The sequence below is a fragment of the Mobula birostris genome, chromosome 1, assembly GCF_030028105.1.
Source record: "Mobula birostris isolate sMobBir1 chromosome 1, sMobBir1.hap1, whole genome shotgun sequence".
Taxonomy (NCBI): domain Eukaryota; kingdom Metazoa; phylum Chordata; class Chondrichthyes; order Myliobatiformes; family Myliobatidae; genus Mobula; species Mobula birostris.
Window position 1 is genome coordinate 27980582 of NC_092370.1, and position 27151 is coordinate 28007732.

The 27151-nt window shown below is 43.9% G+C and overlaps 1 protein-coding gene and 1 long non-coding RNA gene across 2 annotated transcripts in view; one reads left to right on the plus strand and one right to left on the minus strand.

The window, feature by feature from the left end:
- The window catches only part of zc2hc1a (zinc finger, C2HC-type containing 1A), a 91210-nt gene that overhangs the window by 56294 nt on the left and 7765 nt on the right, over positions 1 to 27151 (minus strand). The window lies entirely within an intron of this gene.
- LOC140194661 (uncharacterized) lies at positions 11261 to 25477 on the plus strand. Its single transcript, XR_011885264.1, has 3 exons — positions 11261 to 11346; positions 24357 to 24444; positions 24969 to 25477. It is a non-coding gene; the product is annotated as an uncharacterized lncRNA (long non-coding RNA).

The following is a 27151-nucleotide window of genomic DNA, read 5'->3' on the forward strand; positions in this document are numbered from 1 at the left end:
CACCAACTTATCACTGGTACAGCCAATTGGTTGCAGAAGTCACATAATCAGTTAAATGGAGATCTGTATTTGGAGACCTGTGCACAGTCAAGGCGTCTCAATTGACTGAAATGAAAATACACCTGTACTGGAAGGTCCAACTGCTGGTGAGTTAATATCTGGGCAAAAACTATACCATAAAGACAAAAGAACACTCCAAGCAACTCCATGAAAAGGTTCTTGAAAAGCACAAGTCAGGAAATGGACACAAGAAAATTTCCAAGCCATTGAATATCCCTTAGAGTACAGTTAAGTCAGTTATCATGAAATGGAAAGGATATGGCCCAGCTATAAACCTGCCTACAGAAGGCCATCCTCAAACACTGAGTGATCATGCAAGAAGGGGACTAGTGAGGGAGGCCACTGAGAGACCTATGACAACTCTGGAGAAGTTAAAAGCTTCAGTGATGGAAACGGGAAAGACTGAGCATTCAACAACCGTTGCCAGGGTGCTTCACCTGTCACAGCTTTATGGAAGAAAGTCAAAGAGGAAGGCACTGTTGAAAAAACTCACATGAAATCTTGGCCAGAATTTGCCAGAAGGCATGCAGGAGACTCTGAAGTCAGCTGGAAGAAGGTTCTATGGTCTGATGAAACCAAAATTGAGCTTTTTGGTCATCAGACACAATGCTATGCCAAACACCGCACATGATCATAAACACATCACCCTTCTGTGTAGCATGGTGATGGCTACGTCATGCTGTGGGGATGCTTCACTGCAGCAGGCCCTGGAAGGCTTGTGAAGTGTGAAATGAATGTACTGAATGCAGGGAAATTCTGGAGGAAACCTTGATGCAGTCTGCAAGAAAACTGCAACTTGGTGAAAATTTGTTTTCCAGCAAGACACTGACCCCAAGCATAAAGCTAAAGCTACACAGGAATGGCTTAAAAACAACTAAGTTAATATCTTGGAGTGGCCAAGTCAGAGATCAGACCTCAATCCAATTGAGAATTTGTGGCTGGACTTGAAAAAGGCTGTTTACTCTTCATCCCTATGCAATCTGACAGAGCTTGAGCCGTTTTATAAAGAACGAGGAAAAATTGCAGTGCCCAGATATGCAATCCACCTATCCACACAGACTTGTAATTGCTGCCAAAAGTGCATCTACAAAATACTGACTTGAAGGGGGTGAATAATCAATCAATTATTTTGTGTTTTACATTTGTAATTAATTTAGATCACTTTTAAGAGATCTGTTTTCACTTTTTCTGTTGATCAATGCTAAAAAAGCCAAATTAAATTGAATGTGATTCAATGTTGTAAAACAATAAAACATGAAAACTTCCAGTGGGGGGGGGGGGGGGGGAAATACCTTTTATAGGCACTGTAATTCTCCTCGAATTTTCACTCACTCCCATTTGTCAAATTGTAACTAAACAGCCCAACTCCTGTATTTCATGTTACATTGTCCGTGCTTCATTTTCTGGATATCATGTCAAGTAGCTTTTTTCCTAAACTTGGGTTGCTTTTGGCAACAGTGTTAATTTTTCCATGTCAAACAAACTCAGTAAGAATCATGTTATCATTTACCTGTTGCGGGGGCTCATTCGGGATCGATTTCGTTGGATGCTATGTGATTGCCCTGAGCGTTGTGTGTTTAAGCCTGTGTTAAACTATTGTCCGGTAAAGTGATTAAGATACATGGTTATGGACACTGTGGGGATTGAGCAGTGGTGCAAATCCACGGGGTTACCAGTATCGAATGCATGTGTATTGAGTGGGATAGGCATTCGTATGCCCGACGAATTGTTAATTCGGACTTTAAGTACCGTTAAAGCATAAAGAACAGTTACAATCATAGAGCGGTGGTTTTAAAAAATTGCAGCAAAGACTTCCTTTTAGTTCAGACTAGCGCTGATGTAACGGCCGTGGATCTGCCTGGTACCATTGGGGCCCCGGGAGAGGAGGATGGGCCCTTGGGCTGTGCATAGTTTCCAGGTGAAGGGGAGTGTAGGCAAGCATGCTGAATCAGAAGCAGAGTCTCCCCTAGCTGGGGGTGGAGACTTTAATGACATGTTGCTCTCATTTCTGCGGAGTGAGGGGAAGGAATGGTCTGATGTGGAGGGTCTAATGAGTCCTCCAGCGAGGGGTGAGCATTCTGAGTTGGTATCAGCCCTTACCTACCTGGCAAATAAATGGCAAAATGTCCTGGTTCAAAGTCCCAGTTATTGTAGGCTCAGCATGTTCTCGGGAATGAAGCCCACCCTAAAGAGGAAGAGGACTATGAGTCTTAGGTGGAGCAGACCTCTCTGATGCTTTTGGAGGAATGGCAATGCTCTGGTGATGTAAAAAGACAACGACTGGTAGAGAGTTTGAGGGGGCTGGCTGCTGACGTGCTGAGAACATTAAAGGCACAGAACCCCTTTGCTACTTCTGCAGGCTACATACAAGTGCTAGAAAATGTTTTTGGTGTGACAGGGAGTCCAATGGAATTCATGACAGGGTTTCAGAACATGTTTCAGGAGAAGTGGGAGAAACTTTCTGCCTACATTTTTCAGTTAGAGAGGCAGCTGAGTTGCTTGTGGTGTGGGGGGGCAGAGCATTCAATCGGCTGAGGTGAATCAGTTAAGAGTGAATCAGTTAAGAGTGGACCAAGTGGTGAAAGGTGTACAGTCACACGGCATGATCTGAATGTTTCGTAAGATGTGCCCCCCTCCCTCGATGGTTGAGCTAATTAGAGCAGTAAGAGAGGAGGAGGATGCGATAGAGGCAGGGTACAGTCCTCGGTAGTAGCCCCTTGGCTGACCACTAAGAGTCCACCCTGGGAAGTGGTAAAGGAGATCATGGTAGAGTTTAGAACTGAGACGTCCTGGTTGTTATCAGTGGGTGCGGATACCCCGCATCACAAAGCCGACAGGAAGTCAGACCCCCGAGGTGATGGACTAAGCAGAGGGCTACTAATGAACGGGATCCTGCGAGAAGGGGAGCAACTGGTAGTGTCTGTTATAACTGTGGTGAACAGTGACACTTCAGGTGTGTGAGAGTTAGCCCCTGGGTATCTAAGCAGAAAGACCCTGTGAGGGAATGGACTGCCATCTCAGGTGGAACATGTTCCCAGCAATATATCAAGTAACAACCCAAAACAAAAAACCTTATTTCTGAAGGCTTACTGGGGCCAAGCTCCAAGTTATCGGTACGGATTTATACTAAAGCCATACTTGACACCGGCTCTCAGGTTACTCTGCTGTACCATCCGTTTTACAACTGGTATTCGATGCATTGACCATTGACGCCACTCAATGCGCTAGGGATCTGGGGTCTTAGTATGGATAACTATCTGTACGATGGCTACTTGTCGTTGAAGCTAGAGTTTCTGGAGGCAGATGTGGGTGTAGCTGAGGTCCTTGATAAATTAATGTTGGTTTGTCCGGACCCAGTCGAGAAGGGCAAAAGACAATTCTTGTGGGGACAAATACTGCTATTGTGAGGAGGCTAGTGAGAGCCTGCAAGGAGAAAGTTGGAGAGAACTTTCTGAAAACATTACCCTTTCACCCTGTGTTCTGAGGTGCTTTTGAGGAAGTGCGTGGCTGCACTGACTGGATGATGAGCATTATTGAGGGACTGTGTGGTACTCAGTTGTACTATGGCCTGGAGAAGTATCTAGAGTGACGGGAAACCCCAAATTTCCCCGTATGCCTGATGCTGAGGCCCTCAGTGCATGCTCCAGAAGACCACGAAGAGGAGTCATGCTTACCCGCAGAAGCCCTCTATTGTACAGGTGAATAGGATGACAGTGATTGTCAAGAACACTTCAGAGAGGGAGGTCACCCTCAGGTGAGGGATGCCAATGGTGCACCTCTTTCTGGTGACAGTAACGTCTAGTCTCCCTGTGAGACGTCGGGGAGAAACTCTCTCCAAAAAAAGGGGAAGTTGACTGCCGAGTCATTCAACTTTGGGGGCTCCCTAGTACCTGGACGTTGGAAGAAAAGGTTGATAGAGAAGATGTTGAAGCTGGAAGATGTCTCTTCTACCGACGAGTTTGATGTGAGTTGTTCCAACAGCACTCGCCACACCATCCGGGTGACAACCCATTCAGAGAAAGGTCACGGCAGCTAGCGCCTGCAGAGGTGAAAATGTTTGGCAGCATCTGCTGAAGCTAAAGGAAGCTGGGATCATCACCAAGTCCAGAAACCCCTGTGCATCTCCAATAGTGGTGGCCAGGAAGAAGAATGGGATGTGTGTGAACTATTGGACTCTGAACAGGCGTAGAAACCCCAATCACAGTCCCAAGAATCAAAGATGCGCTGACATGCTTGAGTGGTGTGAAGTGGTTCAGTGTGCTGGACTTGAATAGTGGGTATTATCAGTTCCCAAGAGTGAGGCTGACAAAGAGTAGCTGACATTCATATGTCCACTGGCATTCTTCCAGTTTGAAAGGATGCCCCAGGGCATATCAAGAAATCTAGTGACTTCCCAGTGTGTCATGGAGAAAACAGTGTGGGATATGAACTTCCTCGAGATATTGGTGTACCTGAATGATCTCAGTGTTCGGGTCCACCTTGGAGGAACATGAAGTGAGGCTACTGAAGGTACTGGGCTCCCTGAAAGCTGAATTGTTAAAACTTTCCCTGGACAAGTGCCAGTTCGGCAAGAGGTCTGTCAACTACGTTGGGCACATAGTCTCATGGGATGTAGTAGCTATGGATCAGTCTAAGATACAGGCAGTAACCACATGGGCAAGACTCCAGACTGTGAGTGCCTTGCACTCAGTCCTTCGGCTCTGATGGTACTATCGGAGGTTCGTGAGTCACCCTTTAAATCAGCTTTTGTGCAGTTACCCTCCCTTGGGGAAGGAAGGGAGGAGGATGAGAGCAGAGGATTGTAAAGATTATCCTAGCGTTTCGGAGCAAGATGGGATGAGAAATGTGAAGAGCCCTTTCAGTTGTTGAAGGAGCTGCTGACGAAAGCGCCTGTGCTGGCTTTTGCAGACAGACGGTTGCCGTATATATTGCAAACAGATGCCAGCAGGGAGGGCTTAAGGGGCGTTCTGTATCAGGATCAGGGCAGAGGGTTGAGACCAGTTGCATTTGTCACCCGGAGTGTCACCCTCTGAGTGAAACTACTCCATGCACAAATTGAAGTGGTGGATACTCTAAATGACTACCTATATGGCGCCAACTTCAAGGTGAGGATGGACAACAACCCATTAACTTAAATAGTGACCTCAGTGAAATTGAATGCCATAGGCCATCGGTGGTTGGCGGTGTTGTCTGCCTATGATTTCAGCCTGAAGTACCAGCTGAGAAGTTTGAACATTGATGTCGACATGCTGTCCTGATGTGTGCATGAAGGGTTGGACAAGGGCGGAGAGGGGGAAGAGAATGAGAGCATTCCTGCCCCTGGAGTCAAAGCCATGTCCCAGTTTTCCAGCCTGGTAAAGGCAGAGAAAGGGCAAGAACAGAATCGAGCGGTAGATCATTTGGGAGCTTCTGATGGTACCATTTCGCAAGCTTACTACAACCTGACTGCCCTAAAGACAAAGCAGTTGTCAGAATTGAGTCCTGGAGAAGTGGCAGCCGCTCAGTGAGATGACTGTTTTGTCAGTGGTTGCGAAAGGGAACATGGCCCAAGCAGACATGAGGAAATACTCTGTGGTGTCTCTACTACTGAGAGAATGGCCCAGATTGGAGTTGAAGAACCAGATTCTATATCGGATTATGTCGCTTCCAGACCAGCCTCAGCATTCCCAGCTGGTTCTGCCTGAGAAGTATCGGAAAGTTAAGCTAGTAGGCAGAGAGGGTGGTGTGGCCCCATATATAAGAAGTAATATTAAGTCATTAGGAAGGGATGACAGAGGATCAGAAAGTGTAGAATCTCGATGGGTTGAGTTAAGAAATGGCAAGGGTAAAAGGACCCTAATAGCAGTTGTATACAGGCCTCCATACAGCAGCGGGGATGTGGAATACAAAATCGTAGCAGGATATAGAAAAGGTGTGTCAGAAGGGCAATGTCATGACAATCGTTGGGGATTTTAAACTTAAAGTGGATTGGCAAAACCAGCTCAGTATTGGGCCTCAAGAAAGAGAATTTGTAAAATGACTAAGGGATGGCTTTTTAGAACGGCTTGTAGTTGAGCCCACTAGGGGATCGGCTGTGTTGGATTGGGTATTGTGCAATGATCTGGAGATGACAAGAGGGCTTAAGGTTAATGAATCCTTAGGGAACAGTGATCACAATATGATCGAGTTCACTTTGAAATTTGAGAAGGAGAAATTAAAATCCAATGTGTCAGTATTTCAGTGGAGTAAAGGAAATTACAATGGCGTGAGAGGGGAACTAGCCAAAGTTGACTGGAAAGGGACACTAGCAAGGTCAGCAGAGCAACAATGACTAGAGTTTCTGTGAAAGATGAGGGAAGTTCAAGATAGATACATTCCAAATAAGAAGAAATGTTTGAATGGAAGAAGGACACTACCGTGGTTGACAAGTGAAGTCAGAGCCAAAGTAAAAGCAAAAGAGAGGGCATACAAGGAAGCCAAAGCTAGTGGGAAGATGGAGGATTGGGAAGCTTTTAAAAACTTGCAGAAGGAAACTAAGAAGGTCATTAGGAAGCAAATTATGAATTATGAAAGGAAGCTAGTGACTAATATCAAAGAAGATACTAAAAGCATTTTTAAGTATACAAAGGGTAAAAGAGAGTCAAGAGTAGATATAGGACCAATAGAAAATGCCGCTGAAGATATCGTACTGAGAGACACAGAGATGGCAGAGGAACTGAATGCGTATTTGCACCAGTCTTCACAGTGGAAGACATTTGCAGTATCTCGGACATTCAAGAGTGTCAGGGAAGTGAAGTATGTGCAGTGAAAATTACGACCGAGAAGGTGCTCAGGAGCTTAATGATCTGAGGGTCGATAAATCTCCTGGACCTGATGGAATGCATCCTCAGGTTCTGAAGTAAACAGTTGGAGAGATTACGGAGGCATTAACAATGATCTTTCAAAAACCGATAAATTCTGGCATTGTACCGGATGACTGGAAAATTGCAAATGTTATTCCGCTATTTAAGAAGGGTTGGAGGCAGCAGAAACTAATAGACCTGTTAGCTTAACATCAGTGGTTGGGAAGTTGTTGGAATCGATTGTTAGGGATGAGATTACGGTGTACCTGGAGGCACATGACAAGATAGGCCAAAACCAGCATGGTTTCCTGAAAGGAAAATCCTGCCTGACAAAGGAGATGCAGTAGACATGGTGTACTTGGATTTTCAGAAGGACTTTGATAAGGTGCTGTACATGAGGCTGCTTAGCAAGGTAAGAGCCCATGAAATTACAGGGAAGTTACTAGCATGGGTGGAGCAGTGGCTGATCTGCAGAAAACAGAGAGTGGGAATAAAGGGATCCTATTCTGGCTGGCTGCCGGTTGCTAGTGGAGATCCACAGGGGTCAGTGTTGGGACCACTGCTTTTTATGATGTATGTCAATGATTTGGACTATGGGTTTAATGGATTTGTGGCTAAATTTGCCCATGATACAAAGATAGATGGAGGATCAGGTAGTGTTGAGGAAACAAGAGAGCCTGCAGAGAGATTTAGATAGTTTAGGGGAATGGGCAAAGAAGTGGCAAATGAAAGTGTATGGTCATACACTTGGTGGAAGAAATAAACAGGCAGACTATTATTTAGATGGGGAGAGAATTCAAAACGCAGAGATGCAAAAGGTTAACCTCCAGGTTGAGTCAGTGGTGAAGAAGGTGAATGCAATGTTGTTGTTCATTTTGAGGTATAGAACATAAGAGCAGGGATGTTATGCTGATACTCTATAAGGCACTCGTGACACCACACTTGGAGTATTGTGTGCAGTTTTGGGCTCCTTATTTTAGAAAGGATATACTGACATTGGAGAGGGTTCAGAGAAGATTCACGAGAATGACTCCAGGAATGAAAGGGTTTCCGTATGAGGAACGTCTGGCAGCTCTTGGGCTGTATTCCCTGCAGTTCAGGAGAATGAGGGAGAATCTCATAGAAACATTCCGAATGTTAAAAGGCTTGAACAGATTAGATATAGGAAAGTTATTTCCCATGGCAGGGGAGTTTAGGACAAGAGGGCATGACTTTAGGATTGAAGGACATCCATCTAGAACAGAGATGAGGAGAAATTACTTTAGTCAGAGGGTGGTAAACCTGTGGAATTTGTTGTCACAAACGGCTGTGGAGGCCAAGTCATCGGGTTTATTTAAAGCAGAGATAGATAAGTTCTTAATTAGCCAGAGCATCAAAGGGTATGGGGAGTGGGGATGACCAGAAGAATTGGATCAGCCCATGATTGAAAGGTAGAGCAGACTCAATAGACTGAATGGCCTAATTCTGCTCCTACATCTTATGGTCTTACAGGATTGTGTTGAAGTCACTTCATGATGATTCCAGCCATTTGGGGGTTGACAAAACCTATTCTTTGCTCAGATTTGGTTCTACTGGCCCCGAATGAAACCGGAGGTTGAACAGTACTGCAAATTGTGCATTTGATGTACATGCAGCAAGCCACTGCCTGCCAGGGCTGCTCCGTTATTCCACTTGCAGCATGCAGGGCTACTTGATCTGACGTGCATGGATTTCCTATCAATACAGCCTGATGCCAGCAACATGACGAATGTCTTATTACGGATCACTACACCAGACATGCGTATTCCTTCCTTACCATGGAATAGAGAGCGTCCACCGTGGCCAAAGTGTTATGGGAGAAGTATTTCATTGATTATGGCCTCCCCAGGGGGATACATTGAAACTGGAACTGGATTTCAAGAGTAGGCTCATACAGGAGATACTGAGTATGTTTGGAGTTGAGAAGTCAAGGACTACGCCTTCTCAGCCACAGGGTGATCCCCAGTCCGAAAGGTTCAATTGGACCTTCTTAGATATGCTCAGAACGTTGGGGATCAGTAAAAAGAACCAGTGGAGCCAACATATTGGACATCTGGTCCACTGCTACAACTGTACACAGCATAATGCTACCGGGTACTCGTATTATCTGATGTTCAGGTGCAAAGTAAAGTCACCCGTTGACCTCTGTTTTGGGACTGGTGGGGAAGATCTACAACAGAAGACTTATCTGAAGTCTGTGTCTGATATGAGAAGGGAGCTGAAAAAGGCTTATGAACTAGCTGAGGTCTTGGCTCTATGCAGAATAAAGGAAATAAGAAGAGGTACGATCAAAAGGTTAGGTTCTCCCAACTAATACCCGGAGACGGAGTCCGCATAAAGAAGTTGGGGCTACCTGGGAAACACAAGTTGGCTGATCGCTGGGTGGCTACGCCCAATGTAGTGGAGAGTCAGATGCCAAAGTACCAGTTTTCCAGGTGAAACCAGAGGATGGGAAGGTACTTGTCAAGATTTTCAATCAGAACCACATTCTACCTCTGGGACAAGAGGTACGTGTTGACCCAGAGCCTGAGCTGGGCCCTACACCTGGTAAGAGGACTCTATGGCGACGTGGGGGAACCGATGGACCAGCAGCGGGAAGGATCAGATTGGACCCCACCCGAATGTGATGAGGACTCGGAGGTTGAGGAAATGAGGGTGCGGTATATGCTGCCCTTCGCAAACTCCCTTATAATTGATAAAGTGGATTCGAATTGGCTGTGTGGGAGAAGACAGAGAGTAGTAGCGGATGATTGCTTATCAGATTGGAGGCCTGTGACTAGTGGTGTGCCTCAAGGATCTGTGCTGGGATCATTGTTGTTTGTTGTCTAGATCATTGATAATGTGGTAAATTGGATCAGCAAGTTTGCTGATGACACTAAGATTGGAGGCGTTGTGGACAGTGAGGAAGGCTTTCAAAGCTTGCAGGGGGATTTGGACCAACTGGAAAAATGGGCCAAAAAATGGCAGATGGAACTTAATGCAGATAAGTGTGAGGTGTTGCATTTTGGAAGGACAAATCAAGGTAGGACATACACAGTAAATGGTAGGGCACTGAAGAGTGCAGAGGAACAAAGAGATCTGGGAGTTCAGATACATAATTCCCTGAAAGTGGCATCACAGGTAGACAGGGTTGTAAAGAAGGCTTTTAGCATCCTGGTATTCATAAATCAAAGTATTGAGTATAGGAGTTCGGATGTTATGGTGAGGTTGTATAAGACATTGGTGAGGCCAAATTTGGAGTATTGTGTACAGTTCTGGTCACCTAACTATAGGAAGCATATCAGTAAGATTGAAAGAGTGCAGAGAAGATTTACTAGGATGTTGCTGGGCTTTCAGGAGTTGCGTTACAGGGAAAGATTGAACAGGTTAGGACTTTATTCCTTGGAGCGTAGAACAGGTTAGGACTTTATTCCTTGGAGGGGGGATTTGATAGAGGTTTACAAAATAACGAGGGGTATAGACAGAGTAAATGTGAACAGGCTCTTTCCACTTAGATTAGGAGAGATAAATATGAGAGGACATGGCTTTAGGGTGAAAGGGGAAAGGTTTGGGGGGAACATTAGGGGGAACTTCTTCACTCAGAGAGTGGTGGGAGTGTAGAACGAGCTGCCATCTGACACGGTAAATGCAGGCTCACTCTTAAGTTTTAAGAATAAATTGGATGGGTAAACGGATGGGAGAGGTCTGGAGGGTTTTGGACTGGATGCAGGTCAATGGGACTAGCGGAATAATGTTCCAGCACAGACTAGAAGGGCCGAATAGCCTGTTTTCTTTGCTGAAGTGTTCTATGGTTCTAAGAGATTCTGAACCCTTCTTACGCTGAGGCAAGTGAAATGGGGAGGAGGGAACTGGCAGTGGACAGGCAGGTTTGTGGCTAGAAAATAACGGGAGGCTGGACTGTAAAGTAGCTGGGCATGGGGGTGAGCTCAGCCAAGTGACGAAGGGACCTGAGCTGTCGGGAGGTACAAGTAATGGACAGGCAGGGGCCTTCCCAGGAAGACAGGAAAAAGCCCAGGGAGTGTCTGAAGCTGAAGAAGTAGATGATGGGGTAAGGAGGTCCCGGAGTCAGGAGACCCCCAGGCAAACATACGGGGAACAGAGTGTGGCACCTATCGCCTTGGTGACCTATGTCACTGCCATTTACACCTGGGTTGGACTTTGTGCTTTGTATGAAGGGGTGGCAAATTATCTCAGACTCATGTGGACATGACTAATTTTGCTGGGGTGAAGAACGTAACTCCGGAAAAAGTTTCACTGCTAACTGTTTCACTGGTCTTTCTGTTGAAGCAGTGTTTGGGTTATGGTTAGAGATTAACAGGTGCTTTGGAATTTGAGCTGGGTCTTTTGTTCAGAAAAGGGAAGGCACTGGAGAGAACCGGTGGTAGGATTTGACCCGCTGGGGGACCGTGATTCGATGGAGCAAGGGTCTGCAGTCGACTAAGGATCGGTGAATATGACTTTTGGGAAAGTTGAGCTCCAACTTGTGAACGTTTGACTGCTTAATTATAATGGACTGCTTTTAATTTTTTTCTTTCTTCTCTTTACTAACCCTTTAGTTAAGAGATATAATTCCTTTAACCTTATGTAGTGTGCTGTCCGTTATTCCTTAGCACTGAATTTGTAACAGGGTAGCAAATTACACAGTATCCATACAAACTGGGGTTTGGGGTGGAAGTGCCAGCTCATGGATTTGAACATAGAACACAGAATAGTACAGCACAGTACAGGCCCTTCAGCCCACAATGTTGTGCCAACCCTCAAACCCTGCCTCCCATATAAGCCCCCACCTTAAATTCCTCCAGAAACCTGTCTAGTAGTCTCTTAAACTTCACTAGTGTATCTGCCTCCACCACTGACTCAGGCAGTGCATTCCACGTACCAACCACTCTCTGAGTAAAAAACCTTTCTCTAATATCCACCTTGAACTTCCCACCCCTTACCTTAAAGCCATGTCCCCTTGTATTGAGTAGTGGTGCCCTGGAGAAGAGGCGCTGGCCATCCACTCTACCTATTCCTCTTATTTTGTACATCCCATCCTGCAAAAACTCATTTCAGGGAGGTAGCACCATCAATTTGTGGGAGACCCCCGGGAGAGGTGAGATGTCTGCAATAGAGTAGCTCCTTAGCAGCTGGTCAGCTAGTTTAAATAACGTTAGCTATGCTAATGAACGAATGACACCTGTTAAACTCACCTCAACATGTCTTTTACGGTCTTATCCCACCATGGGCAATAGAAAAATCACTGTTGCAAACAGTGCAGTGAGCAACACTGTCATTATTTTGACCCCTATTAGGCAGGGGTACACCTTAGTGTAGTCTGGGGTGACGTACGTTTTATATATTTTTTGGAACACTCTACAATGGCGCACTCTCACTCGCACTCTCCCTCTCTCTCTCGTGGTTGCTCGCGCACTCTCAAGCGCTCTCGTTTGCTTTCTCTCTCCCTCTCTCGCTTCCTTTCGCTCTCGCTCGCTCTCTCGCTTTCTCGCTCACTCGCTTTCTCTCCCTCTCTCGCTCTCTCGCTTTCTCGCTCTTGCTTGTTTTCCTCTCTCGCGCGCGCACTTTCTCTCGTGCTCTCTCTTGCTTTTCTCTCGCTCACTCTCAAAAAAAAAGATTTCCATGATATTGCATATAATTTGCAGGCATCAGGGAGCCACTATTAATATGCGGGAGACTCCGGGAAGTTCTGGGAGAGGTGGGATGTCTGGGTTTGGCAGGATTAGAGTGTATATTCCTTATTCTTATGCAGCCCAAGGAAACTGGGGGAGGGGGGGGGGTTTCTCTGTCAATCATGGGCAACAATTCAGATGCTCCACACCAACATTAAAATTTTGAAAAAAACTACACCAAAATGAATCTACACCACTAAAAATTACATATTATCTCCATGTCAAGGAATAAGAGTTGGAAAAATTGTTGTAATTTTTAAAACCTAATCAATCATTTTAGTTCGCTGTCACCCTCCTCTATTACATCAGACACTGCACTGTAAACACTTTAAGCCACTTTTTATAGTGCTGCTTACATTGTGAATATATGTTGGTATTTATGTATTCCATTGCCAAAACCAACTTCCAAAAAGTGAAACCCATTTTTACCAACAGACATTTCTATGACAAGGCTGCGGCTACTAAAATGTCAATCTGGTCAATCTTGTTCTATGCTTCTGAAACATGAACTATAACACTAGAACTCTAAAGAAACTTACAAGCAACAGAAATGTGGTTTCTTAGAAGAATGTTGAAAATATCATATAGAGATAGGGTAACTAATGAGACAGTACTCCAATGTGCCCATATGAAAAGATCTTTAATGAGAACATTAAATGAGAGAAAACTTAAATTCCTGGGCCATGTCATCAGAAAGGGAGAAATTGAATGCCTTACATTACAAGGTCATATGCCTAGGAAACGCGGAAGAGGAAGGCAAAGAAGAAAATATATGGACACTGTGAAAGAACTAGCAGATCTAACTGTACGAGATATCATTGACGCTGCATGGGATCATTCAATGTGGAGAGCCATGATCACCCAAGCGTGTAACGTGCAAGGCACATGAAGAAGAAGAGGAATTATGTATTCAGAACTCTACCACTGAGGGTCCCAAGCCTGGCAGAGAAAAGAGGAGGGCTGAACATGAGACTGGCAAATCCATCCTGTAAAAACCTAGAAATGCTACAGAAATGCCAACAGGAGCTCCAAGGAGCTCATACCTGGGAGAGGAAGGACAAGATGGGCTACACCTGTGATAACTTGAAAGACTAACCCAAGCTGCTGTCAGTGGCCCATACCCCAGTAGGCATTACGTATTCATGCACATTTTATTCCATTTCTATACTTCTAACATATAATTCTTTGCAATTGTTAAATATTTTTTATCATGTATCAGAGTCAGAAAAATACAGCACAGAAGCAGGCCCTTCGGCCCATCTAGCCCATGGCAAAACCATTGAAACAGCCTACTCCCATTGACCTGCACTGGGACCACAGCCCTCCATACCGCTACCATCCACGTACCTATCCAAACTTCTCTTAAACTTTGAAATCGAGCTCACATGGACCACTTGTGCTGGCTGCTCATTCCACACTCTCACAGTGCCAACACACCACATCTGAATGTATATAGTGAATAAAGTTAATGCTTAGTCATTAATCCTTTGGTATTATGTACTTCATTTTGTCTGCCAAGCAGGAGATTACCTGTGCTCTAAGTAACTTAATAAAGGCCAATTAAAAAGAAGTGAGGTGTAAGCAGAGTGGCCTCTGTTGGAGTAGGACAGTGTTGGAGTTGTCAGGCTTTGGCTCAATAGGCTTCACTGAGAACAGGTGGCGGCTAAGGGTGCTGAGTCATTCTGAATCATTTAGATGATTGCAGAACTCAAGCCCAAGAAGTTAGAGCCAAAAGTATGATAAGTGTAGATAGGATAGTGCTAAGACAGTGGAATGTTTGTCCTGTAAGATATGGAATTGCAGAGTTACCTAATGGTCTCCCGGATGATTACATCTGCAATAAGAACATCCAACTTCAACTCTTGACTGACAAGGTCAAGGAAGTGGACCTTGAGCTAGATATATTCAGGACTATACAGAAGGCTGAAAACCTTATACACAAGACTTTTACTGAGATCGTCACACCCAGAGTGCAGGCTTCAGATAGTAGATGGGTGACACCAGGATAAGCAAGGAGAGTACGCAGTCAGCGCTGGGTTCCCCTATTCCCCTCAGGGACAAATATCCCCTTTGGATAATGCTGAGGAGGATGACATATCAGGGTACAGCAGCAGTGACCAGGCCAGTGGCACTGTGGCTGGCTCTGAAGCTCAGAAGGGAAAAGGGAAGATGAAGAATCCTTGTGGGTAGAGTTAAGAAACTGCAAGGGTAAAAAGACCCTAAAGGGAGTTATATACAGACCTCCAAACAGTAGCCAGGATGTGGAATATAAATTACAATGGGAGAGCTACAAAGCATGTGAAAAGGGCAATGTTACAATAGTCATGGGGGATTTCAATACGCAGGTAGATTGGGAAAATCAGGTTAGCGCTGGATCCCAAGAGAAGGAATTTGTAGAATACCTACAAGATGGCTTTTTCAAGCAGCTTTGGTTAAGCCCACTAGGGGAAAAGAAATTCTGGACTGGGTGTTATGTAATGAACCAGAGCTTAAGGTAAAAGAGCCCTTAGGAGACAGTGATCATAATATGCTAGAACTTACAAACAAGAGAAGAATCTGCAGGTGCTGGAAATCCAAACACACACAAAATGCTGGAGGAACTCAGCAGACCAGACAGCATCCATGGAAAAGAATACATTTGACGTTTTGGGCTGAGACCTTTCGGCAGGACTGGAGGGAAAAAAAAAGCTAAGGAACAGATTTAAAAAGTTGGGGGGGGAGAGAGAAACAGAAGGTGAGAAGTGAAACCTGAAAGGGAGGGATGAAGTAAAGAGATGGGAAGTTGATTGGTGAAAAAGATACAGGACTGGAGAAGTAGTGGGGGGTCTGAAAGAAGAGGACAGAAGGCCTTTCACCTTGTGTTTCTCTCTCCCCTCCCCTCATCTTTTAAATCTACTCAACTTTATTTCTCCAGTGCTGCCGAAGGGTCTTGGTCTAAAATGTCAACTGTACTCTTTTCCATAGATGCTGCCTGGCCTGCTGAGTTCCTCCAGCATTTTGTATGTCATGTTAGAACTTACTTTGCAATTTGAGAGGGAGAATCCGTATCAATATTACAGTGCAGTAAAGAGGATTACAGAGGCATGAGAGAGGAGCTGGCCAAAGTTTATTGGAAGGGGACACAAGCAGTAATGACATCAGAAAAGCAACAACTGGAGTTTCTGGGGCAATTTGGAAGGTGCAGGATAGATACATCCTAAAAAAACTAGTACTCTAAAAGGAATATTCTAAAGTATTCACAACTGTGGCTGACAGGGGAAGTCAAACATAGCACAAAATGAAAAGAAGGCATGGAACATAGAAATCTACAGCACATTACAGGCCCTTTGGCCCACAATGTTGTGCTGACCATGCACCTTACTCAAGAAACTACATAGAATTTCCCTAGCACATAGCCCTCTATTTTTCTAAGCTCCATGTAAGAGGCTCTTGAAAGACCTGCTGTATCTGCTTTCACTGCTGCTGCCAGCAGTGCATTCCACGCACCCACCGCTCTCTGTGTGAAAAGCTACCCATGACATCCCCTCGGTACCCATTTTCAAGTACCTTAAAACTATGCCCCCTCATGTTAGCCATTTCGGCCCTGGGAAAAAGCCTCTGGCTATCAATGCAATCAATGCCCCTCGTCTTATACACCTCTATCAGGTTACTGCTCATCCTCTGTCACTGCGAGGAGAAAAGGCCAAGTTCACTCAACCTATTCTCATAAATTACACCCTCCAATCCAAGCAATATCCTTGGCACTCCTTTGCACTCTCCACATACTTCCTGTAGTGAGGTGACCAGAACTGAACACAGTACTCCACGTGGGGTCTGACCAAGGCCTTATATAGCTGTAACATTACCTCACAGCTCTTGGACTCAATCCCATGGTTGATGAATGCCAACACCCCAAACACCTTCTTAACAACACTGTCAACTTGCACAGCAGCTTTGAGTGCCCTATGGACAGGGACCCCAAGATCTCTCAGATCCTCCACACTGCCAAGAGTCTTACCATTAATATTATATTCTGTCTTCAAACTTGACATACCAAAATGAACCACTTCACACTTTTCTGGGTTGAAGTCCCTCTGCCACTTCTTAGCTCAGTTCTGCATCCTATCGATGTCCTGCTGTAACCTCTGACAACCCTCCAGACTATCCACAACACCCACAAGTTTGTGTCATCAACAAACTTACTAACTCACCCTTCTACTTCTTCATCCAGGTCATTTATAAAAATCACAAAGAGGAGGGGTCCCAGAACAGATCCCTGCGGAACACCATTGGTCACCGACCTCCATGCAGAGTATGAACCATCTACAACCACCCTTTGCCTTCTGTGGGCAAGCCAATTCTGGATCCACAAAGCAAGGTCTCCTTGGATCCCGTGCCTCATTACTTTCTGAAGGAGTCTTGCATGGGGAATCTTATCAAATGCTTTACTGAAATCCACATACGCTACTTCCACTGCTCTACCTTCATCAATATATTTTGTTACATCCTCAAAAGAACTCAGTCAGGTTCGTAAGGCATGATCTGCCCTTGAGAAAGCCATGCCGACTATCCCTAATCAGATTATGTTTCTATAAATGTTCATAAATCCTGCCTCTCAGGATCTTCTCCAACAATTTGCCCACCACTGAAGTCAGACTCACTGGTCTATAATTTCCTGGGTTATCTCTACTCCCTTTCTTGAACAAGGGAACAACATTGGCAACCCTCCAATCCTCCGGCACTTCTCCCACCCTTATTGATGATGCAAAGATCATCGCAGGAGGCTCAGCAATCTCTACCCTCACTTCCCACAGTAGCCTGGGGTATATCTCATCCGGTCTTGGTGACTTATCTAACTTAATGCTTTTCAAAAGCTCCAACACATCCTCTTTCTTAACGTCTATATGCTCAAGCATTTCAGTTCTCTGCAAGTCATCCCCACAATTGCCAAGGTCTTTTTCCCTGGTGAATACTGAAGCAAAGTATTCATTAAGTACCTCCGCTACCACCTCCAAATCCATGCACGTTTCCACTATCACACCTGATTGGTCCTATTCTCACACTACTCATTCTCTTGCTTTTCACATACTTGTAGAATGCCTTGGGGTTTTCCTTAATCCTGCCCACCAAGGCCTTCTCATGGCCCATTCTGGCTCTCCTAATTCCATTCTTAAGCTCCTTCCTAGCAACCTTGTAGTTTTCTAGAGCTCTAACCATACCTAGTTTATTGAACCTTTCATAAGCTTTTCTTTTCATCTTAAAGAGATTTTCTACATCCTTTGTACACCGTGGTTCTTTAACCCTACCATCCTTTCCCTGCCTCACCAGAACATAACTATCCTGAACATTTGCCACATTTCTGCCGTGCATTTCCCTGAGAACATCTGCTCCCAAGTTCCTGCCTAATAGCATCATATTTCCCTCTACCCCAATTCAATGTTTTCCCGAATTGTCTGCTTCTATCCCTCTCCAGCATCATGGTGAAGGAGATAGAGTTGTAGTCACTACCTCCAAAATGCTCTCCCACCGAGAGATCTGACACCTGACCAGGTTCATTTCCCAACACCAGATCAAGTACAGTCTCTCCTCTAGTTAGCTTATCTACATATTGCGTCAGGAAACCTTCCTGAACACACCTAACAAACTCCATCCCATCTAAAACCCTTGCGCTAAGGAGTTGCCAATCAATATTAGGAAAGTTAAAATCTCCCATCATAACAACTCTATTATTATTGCACCATTTTAGAATCTGCCTCCCTTTCTGCTCCTCAATGTCCCTGTTACTACTGGGGGGGGGGTCTATAAAAAACACCCAGAGTGATTGCCCCTTTCCTGACTTCCACCCACACTGGCTCAGCAGACCATCCTCCCACGACTTCCTCCTTTTCTGCAGCCGTGACACTATCCCTAATTAGCAATGCCACACCCCCACCTCTTTTGCCTCCCTCTCAGTTCTGTTTGAAACATCTAAAGCCTGGCACAGTCAGCAGCCATTCCTGCTCCTGAGACATCCAAGTCTCTGTAATGGCCTCAATGGCATAGTTCCACATATTGATCCATGCTCTAAGTTCATCCGCCTTGTTTATGATACTCTTTAATATATCAACAATTAATGGGAAGCTAGAGGATTGAGAAGCTTTTAAAAACCAACCGAAGGCAACGAGAAAAAGTCACAAGGAGAGAAAAGATAAAATATGAAAGTAAGTCAGCCAATAATATCAAAGAGGATACAAAAAGTTTTTTCAGATATACAAAAAGTAAAAGAGAGGTAAGAGGCGATATCAGACCATTGGAAAACTATGCTGGAGAGATAATAATGGGGGACAAAGAAATGATACATGAACTTAATAAGTATTTTGCATCAGTCTTTGATCTTTCCCAGCAATTTAAGTGTGTCAAGGGGTAGAAGTGAGTGCAATTGCTATTACTAAGGAGGTGGTGCTTGGGAAGCTGAAAGATCTGTAGGTAGATAAAGTAACACACCAAGGTTTTGAAAGATGTAGCTGAAGAGATTGTGGAGCCATTAGTAATGATCTTTCAAGAATCACCAGTTTCTGGAACGATTCCAGAAGACTAGAAAATTGCAAATGTCACTCTACTCTTTAAGGGAGGGAAGCATAAGAAGGGAAATTATAGGCCGTTTGGCCTGATGTCAGATGAGGTTTTAGGATACTTAAAGGCACATGATAAAATAAGCCAAAGTCAGCATGGGGAAATCTTGCCTGAGAAATCTGTTGGAATTCTTTGAGGAAAGATACTAGCATGGATTGCAGATTGGCTGACTGGCAGGAGGCAAAGAGTGGAATAAAAGGGTCTTTTCTGGGTGGCTGCCAGTGATTGGAAGTTCCACAGAGGTTGGTATTGGGACCACTTCTTTCCACGTTATATGTCAATAACATGGATGACAGAATTAATGGCTTTGTGGCCAAGTTTGCTGATAATACGAAGGTAGGTGGAGGGGCAGGTAGTGTTGAGGAAGAAAGGAGTCTGCAAAAGGACTTAGATTGGGAGAATGGCAGATGGAATATAGTGCAAGGAAGTATATGGTCATGCACTCTGGTAGAAGAAATAAAAGCGTGGACTATGTTCTAAGCTGGAAGAAAATTCAAAAATCAGAGGTGCAAGGGAATTGGGAGCCCTCGTGAATTCCCCAAAGGTTAACTTACAAGGTGGGTCGGTGGTGAGGAAGGCAAATGCAAAATCAGCATTAATTTTACAAGGATGAGAATATAAGAGCAAGGATGTAATGTTGAGGCTTTAAAAGGCATTGGTCAGACCGCTTGGAGTACTGTGAGCAGTTTTGGGCCCCTTATCTAAGAAAAGATGTGCTGGCATTATAGAGGGTCCAAAGGAGGTTCACAAGAATTATTCTGGGAATGAAAGGGTTAACATATGAGGAGAGTTTGATCGTTCTGGTCCTACGCTCACTGGAATTTAGAAAAATGAGTGGGGATCTCATTGAAACTTATCAAATATTGTCATACCCAATTGTTTGGGTATAACAATTACTAGGAATTATAAACCCCAAACAGTCCTTCCAGGTGAGGCAACACTTCACCTGTGAGTCCACTGGGGTGATATACTGTGTCCGGTGCTCCCGATGTGGCCTTTTATATATTGCCGAGACTCGACGCAGACTGGGAGACCGCTTTGCTGAACATCTACGCTCTGTCCGCCAGAGAAAGCAGGATCTCCCAGTGGCCATACATTTTAATTCCACATCCCATTCCCATTCTGACATGTCTATCCACGGCCTCCTCTACTGTAAAGATGAAGCCACACTCAGGTTGGAGAAACAACACCTTATATTCCGTCTGGGTAGCCTCCAACCTGATGGCATGAACATTGATTTCTCTAACTTCCGCTGATGCCCCACCTCCCCCTCGTATCCCATCTGTTACTTATTTTTATACACACATTCTTTCTCTCACTCTCCTTTTTCTCCCTCTGTCCCTCCTTGCCCATCCTCTGGGTTCTCCCCCCACCCTGTCTTTCTTCCCGGACCTCCTGTCCCATGATCCTCTCGTATCCCTTTTGCCTATCACCTGTCCAGCTCTTGGCTCCATCCCTCTCCCTCCTGTCTTCTCCTATCATTTTGGATCTCCCCCTCCCCCTCCAACTTTCAAATCCCTTACTCACTCTTCCTTCAGTTAGTCCTGACAAAGGGTCTCGGCCTGAAACGTCGACTGCACCTCTTCCTAGAGATGCTGCCTGGCCTGCTGCGTTCACCAGCAACTTTTATGTGTGTTGCTAGGAATTATAAATTTCTTTTTAAAGAAAACTTTATCACTCTTTGGGAATATGTTAAGAAGGTACTATCAAATTGGTCTCCCCTTTGTTTATCGCTGATTGGACATATTAATTCTATTAAAATGAATATTTTGCCTAAAAATTTATACTTATTTCAAGCCCTACTTGTTTTTATTTCTAAGTCCTTTTTTGTCTCTTTAGTTTCAATTATATCGTCTTAATTATGGAAGAATAAAACCCCCTGATTAAACAAAGTTCATCTTCAGAAAACTAAAAAAAAAATGGGGGATTAGCTCTACCCAATTTTAGGTTTTACTACTGGGCAGTCAACATACGCTAACTTATGTTTTGGCTATACTACATTAATTGTGAAGACTGTCCGGTTTGGGTTTCTTCAGAAGTTAATTCTGTTAATAAATTTTCTATTATTTCTCTTCTTGGTTCTTCAATTCCTCCATCTTTAAGTTGTTATGTACCCCTAGGGTTCCTTTTTGCTGTGGACTGTCACTTTAAGGCACAAGAGAGAACTGAGACTAACTTTTTGATTTCTGCTGAGAGCGAGAGGGGCGGAGTCTGCCTTTCAGCTCATGTTATGGTTTCTCTGCATCTGTGACCCCCTCATTGCCAATTTCACCTTAGTAAGTTTCCACTGTTTTGCAATACTCAACAACTCAAACCTTCTGGCGTCCTCTAATGCCTCAGAGCTTGGCGCTTCCAGAAATTTATCAACATCCATTTCTGCTGTTTTTCCACACAACCAAATCAAAAGGGATTTTCCCCAATCAATTCAATTAAGCCCCCAAACAATTTGTTCAAATCCCAGACGCAAGCCCCCAATTTTGTTAGGGACCCGGGACGGATTAAAGAGACCAGCTGGTAAACAGGAGATCTCAGTGGTGCCTCCAATTTTGTTACATGCCCCGTAAAGGGTTAAAGAACCAGCAGAAATGGAACACACCTTTAGTCTGGTATTGCTGTTAATTAAAGCTATTTTATTAGTAACTACGCAATACAGTAATATAAAATAAGATAAATCAAACAGGTTAGCAAAGTTCATGCATATACAGGTGTGTAAATATAAAAGCCGAACTTCTTCAAGCTTAGGTAGTAATTAATACAGCCTTAGAATCGTAGGTAAGAAAAGTTCAGTTCAGATGCACAGGTTAATGAATGCGAGATGTTTGTAATCCAAAGGTGAATGTTGTGAGAAGGCAATTACGTCGATATTCCACAGATTCCACGACAGCTGTACAACATAACAATAGTAGTAAGTTTTATCTCTGAAGTTGTTCCACTCCACACACGAAATATCACCGACAGTGATCTTCAATGAATATTCTTTCAACACAAGTGGTACCATACCCGAATTCAGCTACGGGTCATCCCAAAGTGGTGGCCACAGGATACTCAAACAAAATCCACGTATGGATTATCACCAACAGCAGCTTATCACAAAGGGGACCCTCTTCAAGGGAACCACCACCCAGGCAAGGGTTGACACACCGGTAGATTCCACAAGGTTACCCCAAACACACAACGTGTTAACCACTTATCCAGTTCCACGACATACAAAATAACTCCAACAGTGATTTGCCACAGGGGTGCCTTTCTTCAGTGAACTACCACACCCAAACAAGGGTAACACACAAGTGGTATTCACAAAGGTACTCCCCTCACCAGAGAACCCACTCCTGTGGATTAACTACGTCAGCGGTCCCCAACCACCGGGCCGCGAGGAAACGATATGATTTGGCGATATAAGTCAGCTGCACCTTTCCTCATTCCCTGTCACGCGCACTGGTGAGCTTGAACGCACGCGAGGTCATTACCCGCGCGTCGTCCATGTCAGCGTGGGAAGCAGATCAACTCCTCGAGTTTGTAAATGACGGCGGGCTGAAAATTATGTTTGACATAACATCTCTGTCGGCATTCTGGATCAAAGTCAAGGGTGAATATACTGAGATAGCGATGGAAGCACTGAAAACGTTGCCTCCATTTCCAACATATCTCTGCGATGAATGTAACAAAAACTAAATTGCGGAATAGACTGGATATAGGGAACCCATTCGAGTATCGCTGTCTCTCGTCACCCCTCAATGGGACTGTGTTGTTGCAGGAAAACAAGCCCAGGGCTCCCACTGATTCAGCGATATTGGTGCGTTGCAATAATTTTATATGCTCATACGGGGAAAATATGCGCTGTGTGTTTAATATCCAAACGTTACTTAAAATGTTACGATGCTATTGACTTACTTATATAACCATATAACAATTACAGCGCGGAAACAGGCCATCTCTGCCCTTCTAGTCCGTGCCGAACACTACTCTCACCAAGTCCCACCGACCTGCACTCACCCCATAACCCCCCCATTCCTTTCCTGTCCATATACCTATCCAATTTAACTTTAAATGATAATATCGAACCTGCTTCTGCCACTTCTACTGGAAGTTCGTTCAACACTTATTTCAAGCTCCCGTCCTCCCCTAATAATTGACTTACCGCTACATTCATGCGAGGAAAATATGCGCTGTGTGTTTAATATTAAATTCGTTAGATAAACCCTTTTAGAAACGAAATTGAGTGTATTAGCCACTTGTCACCGATATTTTGGTCGTGATTAACCCCTTCCCCTGAACAGAATGGCCAAAAACGATTTGTAGCAAAAAAAGGCACGTGCACGCATACGCAAGCCACGCATGCGCACTGGTGCCTGCGCAAGGCTTCATGGTTGTTGTAGTCTTTTCAGGGTAAACACAATGTATTTGACTGCTACTGTACTCTTGTCCGTTGGCAACCATCTCCCCCCCGCCCCACCCCCCGGTCGGCCGGTCCGCAGTGCAATAAAGGTTGGGGACCCCTGAACTACGTGACAGCCACACTTTCGTAATTGAATGGAACTCAAACTCACCCTTACAGGCTACTTAGGAGAGAGTCCAAATAGTGACCTCTTTGTCACTAGATTTCTTCTGTTTCAAACCTTCCCCTCCCCTCTGCAAACTTCTTCTAGTAGCAGAAAACTTGTGAGAGTCATTTATCAATACTCAGGATCGATCCTTTTGGGCTACTGAAAGTTTAAACCAGGACCTTACTCACTGGTGTCTTTCATTGATTGAATCTATCTTGACTCTGAGCATGTGTTTCTCTGTGTCTGTAACTGTCCTTGTAAAAAGTAAACACGCTGCAGAGAAACCATATCATGAGCTGAAAGGCAGACTCTGCCCCTCTCTTTCTCAGCAGAAATCAAAAAGTTAGTTTCAGTTCTCTCTTGTGCCTTAGAGTGACAGTTCACAGTAAAAAGGAACACTAGGGGTACATGACAAAGTAATTTAACTGATAATTACGTAGTTAAACATTCTTTGAGGATTTGGTTACAATTTAGAAAATTCTTTGGGTTATTTGGTTTTTCATTCTCTAGTCCCTTTTTTCCCAATTTTTTTTTAAACCTTCTTTGACCGATGTAGTTTTTAAAGAGTGGAATAGACTAGGTACTAAATGTTTTCAGGATCGGTTTGTTGGAGATAGTCTTTCCTCATTTGATCAACTATCCACTATCCACAGCACTGTACTCAAGGTCTTTGGGAAGAAACGGGGCAAGACACAGGACTGGTTTGAAGCGAGCTCAAGCAAGCTCACTGCTGTCATCGAGGTAAGGCGTATTGCACTACTAGAGCACAAACGCCACTCCACCCAGGCGACACTACAAACCCTAAGGACAGCAAGAAGCAAGGCCCAGGAAACAGCTAAATGCTGTGCAAATGATTACTGGCTACAACTATCTATTAAATATAATCTTCATAAAGCTCACTTTTTTAGATATTTACAAATTAGAGACTTGTGTTCTCAACTTCATACATTTCCTAAATGTCCAGATAAGAATTTATTTGATACAATTTTTACTTTGAAACCTTTTCATAATGGATCTATTTCTAATATTTATAGTATGTTGTTGGCAATGAGAAACATTCCATTAGACAAAATTAAAAACCTCTGGGAACAGGACCTACAGATTTCAATTGATGAGGATACTTGGAATGGAATTTTTAAACTCGTTCACACTTCTTCGTTATGTGCACGTCACACTCTTTTACAATTTAAAGTGGTTCATAGAGCCTATATGACTAAAGTTAAGCTCTCTCATTTTTACTCAGATTTTTCTCCATACTGTAATAGGTGTAATGTCGAAGAGGCCTCTCCTAATTCGTATGTTCTGGTCCTGCCCGTGGCTTGATAAATTTTGGAAAGAGGTATTTCACACTTCCTCGGAGCTTTTTAAAGTAAACTTTAAACTCAACCCCCTGACTGCCTTGTTTGGCATTGTTGGAGGAAATGATTTTACTCTTAATCCGAATGATGGCATACTTTGGCTTTTATTTCTCTTTTAGCCAGAAAACTTTCATTGCTTAAATGGAAACAGCTGCTCTACCTACTCATGCCCATTGGTTCATTGATGTTATGTCCTGTTTAAATCTAGAGTAGATTAGGTGTTCTATTTCTATACCTAGACAAGATATTTTCACGTTACGGGGACCTTTTTGGAACTACTTTCACAATTTTCGATTTGGTCAGCAAAGATGATGGCTATTATATGTTTGAATTTACAACTATATGTCAGAGATACTTTTTTCTTTTCTTTTAACCAAACAGCTGTTGTGTTTTTTCTCTCTTTTTTTTGTTTTGTTATGGGGTTTTGATTTTGCTTTAGAGTAGAATAAAATATACCTTTTCAATATTATAGTTAATTTACTATACATAGTTAATGGGGCATTTCAATCTTGTTTCTGTTTCCATAATTTCTTAATGTATTTTGTATTTGTTTATGTAAGTAATTAATAAAAATATTGAAAAAGAAAGAAACTTATTGAATATTGAAATGCCTAGATAAAGTGGATGTGGAGAGGATGTTGCCAAAAGTTGGAGCGCCTAGGACCAGAGGGCAAAGCTCCAGAATAGAGACGAGTAGAAATTTCTTTAGACAGAGGATAGTGAATCTGTGGTATTCATTACCACGAATGGTTGTGGAGGCCAGGCCAGGTTGTGACTAGTGGGGTACCGCAAGGCTCAGTGCTGGGACCCCAGTTGTTTATAATATATACTAATGACTTAGACGAGGGAATTAAATGCAGCATCTCCAAGTTTGCGGATGACACGAAGCTGGGCGGCAGTGTTAGCTGTGAGGAGGGTGCTAAGAGGATGCAGGGTGACTTCAATAGGTTCGGTGAGTGGGCAAATTCATGGCAGATGCAATTTAATGTGGATAAATGTGAGATTATCCACTTTCGTAGCAAGAACAGGAAAACAGATTATTATCTGAATGGTGGCCCATTAGGAAAAGGGGAGGTGCAACGAGACCTGGATGTCATTGTACACCAGTCATTGTAAGTGGGCACGCAGGTACAGCAGGCGGTGAAAAAGACGAATGGTATGCTGCCATAGCAAGAGGATTTGAGTACAGGAGCAGGGAGGTACTACTGCAGTTGTACAAGGCCTTGGTGAGACCACACCTGGAGTATTGTGTGCAGTTCTGGTCCCCTAATCTGAGGAAAGACATCCTTGCCATAGAGGGAGTACAAAGAAGGTTCAGCAGATTGATTCCTGGGATGGCAGGACTTTCATATGAAGAAAGACTGGATCAACTAGGCTTATATTCGCTGGAATTTAGAAGATCGAGGGGGGATCTTATTGAAACATATAAAATTCTAAAGGGATTGGAAAGGCTAGATGCAGGAAGATTGTTCCCAATGTTGGGGAAGTCCAAAATGAGGGGTCACAGCTTAAGGATAAAGGGGAAGCCTTTTAGGACCGAGATGAGGAAAAACTTCTTCACACAGAGAGTGGTGAATCTGTGGAATTCTCCGCCACAGGAAACAGGCCAGTTCATTGGCTATATTTAAGAGGGAGTTAGGTATGGCCCTTGCGGCTAAAGGGATCAGGGGGTATGGAGAGAAGGCAGGTACAGGGTTCTGAGTTGGATGATCAGCCATGATCATACTGAATGGTGATGCAGGCTTGAAGGGCCGAATGGCCTACTCCTGCACCTATTTTCTATGCTTCTATGAAGTTTACTTAAAGCAGAGGATAGTTTCTTCATTAGTCAGAACATCAACAGCTATGGCGAGAAGGCAAGAGAATGGTATTGAGAGGTATAATAAATGAGCCATGGTGAAACGGTGGAGTAGACTTGATAGGCCAAATTGCCTATTTCTGCTGCTGTGTCTTATGGTCTTAATTTTATTTCCCAACATAGAGTGAGTTTTATTCCAAATTTCAGATTTTTGGGTAATGATGTATGAATTTTATAACAGTGAGTAGCCATTAACCCTACAGTCCCCTGGAGTCTCCTCAGATTCTCTTGC